Source organism: Aythya marila (assembly GCF_965140915.1).
Source record: "Aythya marila genome assembly, chromosome: 1".
NCBI lineage: Eukaryota > Metazoa > Chordata > Aves > Anseriformes > Anatidae > Aythya > Aythya marila.
The window spans coordinates 193,266,373-193,273,358 of NC_139042.1; positions in this window are offsets into that span (position 1 = coordinate 193,266,373).

The window sequence follows — 6,986 nt, forward strand, 5'->3', positions numbered from 1 at the left end:
TAGGTCATCACCTTTAAGTTGTACTTCCCCTCTTCCCTACCCCCATTCTGTTTTAAAAATGAAAAGCTGCTTATTTTTCATGTTCATCTCTCCAAATCCCTTGGTCAATTAGTCTGCAATAGGAGAGAGGTAGAAAAACATCTTTTCTAGGGATACTGTAGGAATTTTAGGCAGAGGTGATTTTTGATCAAGTTCCTCACTAAAAATGTAATTATATAAAAAGAGCTGTAAACAAAATCATCAGGTACTGTGCTGTACAGGGTAGTTTTAAGTTCAGGATGTTTGTGACTGGAATATTAAGTAAAAACTTTCCATTGAATGTGGGGGGTAATCGCGAAATATATTTTCTTTTTGTACCTTTTGCTTTTCTGTCAGAAGTTTGGTTCAGTGATGGCCTAAAGCTTTGCAGCACTGCAGACAAAACAGGATGTCACTGCCCACAGATCAGATGTTTTTGATTGGCAGCATTCAATTTTTGCAAAGACAGCGAAGAGCAAGTGTTGCAGGTACTAGGAACATGAGCGGGGGGGATAATTATATATTTCTGCCCCCACCCATAATTATCTCAGGAGGCCTTTCTCCTCCAAGGGCTGGAAGGCCTTTTCTGTGTACCTAGGCTAGTGCTGCGTGGATGGGAAGAGGAGAACAGCCAAGACAGGGCACAGAGCCTGAAGCATTACCTGCCAGCAGGGCTGGCTGTTCCTGCTGCTCTCACAAGGGCCACAAAACAGCAAGGGAACCGAGTGGCGCTGGCTGGGATCATCTCCTGCAGCACAGCTGCTGCCTCACACGCAGGAGGAAAAGTAGAAGACTGCAAAGCAGAGCGAGAAAATGAGCTGTGCTGCTGAAGTGCTGCCCTGCTGGGTAGCAGAATGTGCTCTTTATGTGCCTGCCTGCCCTGTCTGTGCCTGCTGTCACACTTGGTTTTCCACGACATTTCTTTGACTGTCTTTGATCACTGTTATTGGTGTGAAATTTTGTATGCTATTAAGCTACCAGCAAAATGCCCGTTGTCCTTTGCACAACTGGATCTGGCCACTAAAAACGCTCTCTAAATCACAGCATTAATGTCAAAGGTTGACAGATGTGAAACTAAATAAATTATGACAATAACTGTGGTATGATTTTAATCATAACTATGAATTACTTTAAAATCTCATTCCCCATCATTCATACAGAAAATCATGATACCTGCATTGGACTAATTTCTGGGCTGTAGCGACATCATAGCATCCCTTGCCTAATTCTTCCCAGAGTTTGCAGACAATAAGATCCAGAACAGAGGCAATCCTTCACCCTTGTATCACCCTCCTCTTCCCTGCTATCTGGAGATCCTGTTGATCCTTCTTTCTCTTGCGGATTTGTCCAAACTGATTAGCACTGGCAAAAGCAATCCTTGTGTCCTCCTGGCTGCTTGCCAGAAGGAGCACAGCTGGCTTCTCTCCACTGCCCAGAAGGGGTACAGTCAGCACTCATGATTTCGGATATGGCAATAAGAACGTATTCCACCACGATGCCATTTCCCAGCAGCTTGGTTAGCTGGGCATTCACTGGGGCAGCACATCACCACTGTGAGCGTGCAAATAAGCTCTCCTGTGCAGCTGAGGATGGAGACCAGAAGCCTGAAAATAGCCCAGCAAAGTGTGCCTGTTGTATGGAATGAGAGGTACTTGCCAATTTTTAATCACTGAGCTTAGTGACTGGCATGACAACATTTTTCTGACGGGGAAATTATTTACAGACAGTTGGAAGGTCAGGAGGCTGGCTGAAACAGTGGCAAAATTCAAGTAAGCCTCTCAGTGAACCAGGTCTCTCAGGTACCTGCCTGAGGGCCCATTTGGAACATGCAGTATATCCTACGTGCAGAAGCCACCTTTCTGTATGTTTCAGCCTAAAAAATTACCCTATAATTATGAAGGGCAATGGTAGGAAGGATTTTGCTTTGAGTCTAAGCTGGGCTGTGGGACACAGAGCAAGCCATATCATGGCCTGTTACAGTGGTTTGCTTGATTTTTTATTTTTTTTTTCATTTTTTTTATTTTTTTATCAGACACTTGCCAATATTGCTATTAAAAGTAGAAAGAAAAAAAAAAAAAAAAAAAGATAAATCCCTAAGCAATAAATTAGAATATTAGTTTAGTATTTCTGCTGCCAGATAGTCATGCAGTCCCTGGAGTTACTGCACAAGGTTTAAAGTGTCGAGAGAGGAAGAGGAATTACAAATATGTTTTTTTCATATTCAGATAACCTTTGAATCTAAGCTCTAATAAAGCTTTTCACCAAAATGAGATGTTAATTACTCAACACTTTCTTCAGACTCTTTTGTTAAACATTTAATTCTGCAGGAAGGCACCCAAAACTGCACTGTTTGTGCTACTCTGTTTCTGTGGAAACTGTGTTCTGGAGTGGAATAGGAAAAACAGGGGAGAAGAGGAGAATGGTAGTGCTTTTGGCTGAAGTCCTGTTGGCCAGTCCCGGCTTCAGCTGGGATAAGTCAGACAAGCAAGCCCTCAATGCTAAAGCCCAGCCAGTTCTCTTTCCTCCTCCCCCTAACTGGTGCCGAGGGAGGAGCCCAGCTCACAGGCACCATTCAAAAAGTGCTTGCTAAAGCAATTTATCTGTCTTCCCCTGCTTTTTGCTCACACTAAACAGGTTGTATTTACAGATTTTTCAGGCAACAAGGATTTGAGTCGGTCAGTAACATTAGTCAGTAGCTACCTGCAGTGGTGGAGCAAGCTTTGCTCTGAAAAGAGCCTTCCATTGACAGACACGTTGCACAGTCTTCTAAAAAGCACCACTGTATCCTTGGAAAGACACTCTCCTCTTCCAAGACTGAAAAGACACTTTTTTTTTTCTTTCATTCAGAGGCTTCCAAAATACGCATGTTTTTGATGAATTGCCAAGACAGACAGACAGCCCTGACTAATAAACTCAGCTCTTTATTTTCTCTTCCCTGATAGCTGCTTCACTGACAGTCATATTGCTTCCTCCTGGAGTAAGATGCCTTTCCTAAAGCTAATATGTGAATTAACAAAATAATGTATTGTGAGTTTTTTTCTGTTGTTACCATAATCAACACTTGCCTTCTACCTGTGGATGTAGGCCAAGGTAAAAAATACACCGTGATAAAGTTGTGATTGATGGCTTTATACTCTAGAAGTAGGGGGGAGGGAAGTCTATTTCTACTGCTTACACCCAGAAAATGACTGGCCTGTCCTTGCAGTCTGAGGCTCCAGGTTGGAGGGCCAGGGCATTTTGCTGTCTAGCCTCAGTGCATGCACGATGCCACAGAGGACCAAAAGGAAATGTGCAGCAAGCATTACATCCAACATTCAGCAGAGACTTCTAAATTGCTGCAGAAAAAGAGGAGGGGAGAGAAAAAAGTAGCTTGAAAGAATGGAGATTATGGAGGAAAAGCACCTAAGGAAATGGCATTATCTTTTCAAATTCAGCTATAAGTGTGACCCAAGAATTTCAACAGTTTCTTACAGGTAGAAGCTGAAGGGAAGAGCCAAAACCATAGTGATGTTAGCCATGTGTATTCATGCCTCTGTATGGAGTGAAGAACACCTGCTTCTTGCTCTGCTGCTGCTTCAGACTCTTGGGAAGACAATGAAATATCTTCAAGCCTTTCTGTAATCTCTTCTGTGCACTGAGTTGGCAGCCACACACAGAGAAAGCCAACCAGAACAATTCAGGGAACCCTGCAGCCCTTCCCCATTGTATGCCTGTAGCGTGTTGCGCTATGCATGGAAGAAGCAGGAAGGGAAAAGAGAGAAAAGCAGAAAAGCAGAGAGCTGGTACCAGGCACTCGTGCTGCCTTCATTCTTTTGTGTATTAATGTTTTCAGGAACTACAGCTGAGTTGCCGTTGAACCTAACTTTTAAGGTTTGTTTGGTTTGTGAGCCGCTCTACATTTTTAGAAGTGCTTCTTGTTTCCAGTTGGCAGGCCTGGCTGCACTCCTCCGTAGGTTATTCAGGCTTTGAGGTTGACAGCTTAAGAAATATCTATTTGTTGAAGGGCTTATGGCTGCTCACCCGTTTGTAATGAATAGGAAGTGCAGGCCACACAAAGACATTATTGATACTGACAGAACATGCGAGAAACACAATGCACTGAAACAACACTCTATTAACACAAGTTACCTAGCGCAGAAAATGATCACATTTATATCAATATATGCTTTAGGAGACAAATTAGCCTTTTATTCACTGTAATCCATAAAATTCATCAGGCACAAAACAGAAGGCATTAATCAGCAGCTATTTGGCTCTACACTCCACCCTACAATAGGGTCTGGAACTGCCCTTTACTAATTCAGAAAATGTGAAAAAAATCTCTCCAGTACTGCATGAAAGTCCCATTCTTTGACAGTCATGATACCCATACTAAGTAAACAACCTCCACAGCAACACTGTGGCTCACCACTGAACTGTAAGATCACCCAGGGGCCATAGTGGCCAGTTTCCACACAGTGACTTTCCTACTTCTGAAGACACACTCTTTCCTACCCACCGACGACACACTCTTCGGTGGGTAGACTGTTCTTCACATAGATCCACTAAGTTTTGGAACCGTTGTTAGCCATCACTAGTCTGTATACGACAGTTCTGTTGTATACTAGGCTGTATACAACAGTTCTAGTCATCTTCTTGCTGTTAGTTTTCCTGCTGCAGAAGCACAGTTGAGGATAGAGCAGCAATTGGAACATGATTCTCTTGGACAAATGCATTGCATCTCCAAGTAACACGTTCACTCTCACTCATAACTATATAGTCTAATAAACCACAAAGGTTTCTTCCTGTATCTTAAAGCCTCCTCCTACACAGCTGCTCAATCATATACTCAAGTAGGATACAATCAGAAGGGACCAATACAGGTCCCTTCAAAGGAAAATTCCATATGAAGTCTATATTTCCATCAAATGCACTTACCAGTGTATGGGCAACAGCTGCATCCTCTAGCAGCTTACAGTACTTGCCATTGATATGAGAAAAACAACTGAGAAAAAACAAATACTCTACAACACACTGCAGGCAGATTTTTAGAAGGGTTCTGCTCTGGGGAGTTCAAGGAAAACTCAATCAGTTCCAGGTAGGTTAAGGGAACCAGCTCACAGTGCTGCACACAAGTTAAAAGAAATTAGGTGCTGGTGATAGGATTTCTCATAATTTTTACCAAAACTGCAGACATGACAAGGGCAAGCCACATGACTTGGGCTCCACGATACCAACATGCTCAATAACAGCTTATTAGCAAAGGCATGCATGTTTTTTCCCAGCAATGCCATGTAAGTACACATTAAGCAAGCAGGCAGCTTGACTGATGGCACGGTTGCCATTGAAACAATGCGCCCTAAGCAAAGTTGCAGCTTGGACTAACAAAACCATGGTTGGTTTTAAAGAACAAGACAATAAATTGTGAATTTCTGCTGTGAGACCAGACAGATGGCATACAGACAGCTTTACTTTAAGAATACTTTACGTATTTTAAGAATACCCACAAAGACCTGTCATTATTTGACCTCAAAGGCACGTTGGCAAAAATGTGAACAGAATTTAGACATTGGGAAGAGTGCAGGCCAACTAGTCTGCAAAAAACTCACTGGGAAGAATTGAACGAGGTGCAGATGAGAAAGTATTATCTTACATTTATTACCCTGTAATTTCTCTTGCATCACTCAATAAGAAGCAAAATTTAAGGCTCAATACTTGTTTTAAAAATACTCCTATTTATAAGTCATGATATGATCATAAGCCGAAAAGAAATCTGATAACATCTGAACCAACTTCCTTCTGATTACTCAAACTTATCAGATTTGGAAACCAGAACTCCTGATGTGCAAAACCTTATTTTCTCAAGTTTGAAAAAGATATAGAAATCCCAGGTGTACAGATTACATGATCATGTATACCAGCTTCTTCTAATTCTAAATATTCATTCACCTGCAATGGGTACATTTTTAAGAAAAGACTTAGAAACCCCTGTCTGAAGTTCCATTTTGAAATGATTTGGCAATTAAGGTACAGACAGGTTCCATTCAAAAGGGCTAAGCAAGTGCTGGCCTTATCAAACCACTGCTTTGTTTCATAAGTAGAAAAAATAATGAAAGTTGCTTTTTGTTAAACCAATATCCTATGTCCCCAACATCTTCCTACTGTTATGTCACCAAAATATTCTCCCAGTCTTCCTTACCTCCTGCACTTTCTGCCAATACTCAGCTCTCTTCTGTATTTCAGATGCCCCACCACAATCTTGCAATATTCCAAGCTCATTTGTACATCCTAGACACAATCTTTGCCCTCTGCTTACCCTTTTTCAACTTGTTGCCTGGACCACAGTAGCAGAATGGGCTTCAGTCACTGGTGAGGATGCAGCAGCTCCTGCCAAATAGGCTCCTGTGTTCTCCTTCCTTTCCTCTCCTGGGAACATTGCTGGTGTCTAATCTTGGTATCTTCATAGAAACTTGGAAAATTCTAACCTTCTCCAGATTCATTTGAAATTGGACAATGAAGTCAAAAATTATCAGATGGAGACTAACCCTTCATACAAATGTTGTTTTTTTAGGAAAAAAAAAAAAAAAAAAAAAAAACAAAGGTAAGGAAAGATTCATGCAATCCTAAGGGGGGAGGGGGGGAATAAAAGGAGTAAAATAGTAATTAGAGTAGCTTTTGGGATGACTCACTTAGATAATTTAATTAGTTTAGAGTATTGGATTTCTTGCACTCAGTACAAATAAATAAATTACAACTTCAGAAAGAACAAAAACACCACATAAGATTATAATTTAGAAAGAGGTTAAATGAGTTATGAAATGAATAAGTTATTCAGAGTTAAAACTTTAAGCACTTATCTTCAAGCATGTGACATTTACAAAAGTTCTGGTGCTAGCATTTGCTGGCATTTCAAAATGACTGTGTTGGGAGCTGGAGTACGCATGCAGGGGAGAGCAATTGGCCATATACTTCTGTTTAGGTTCAATATC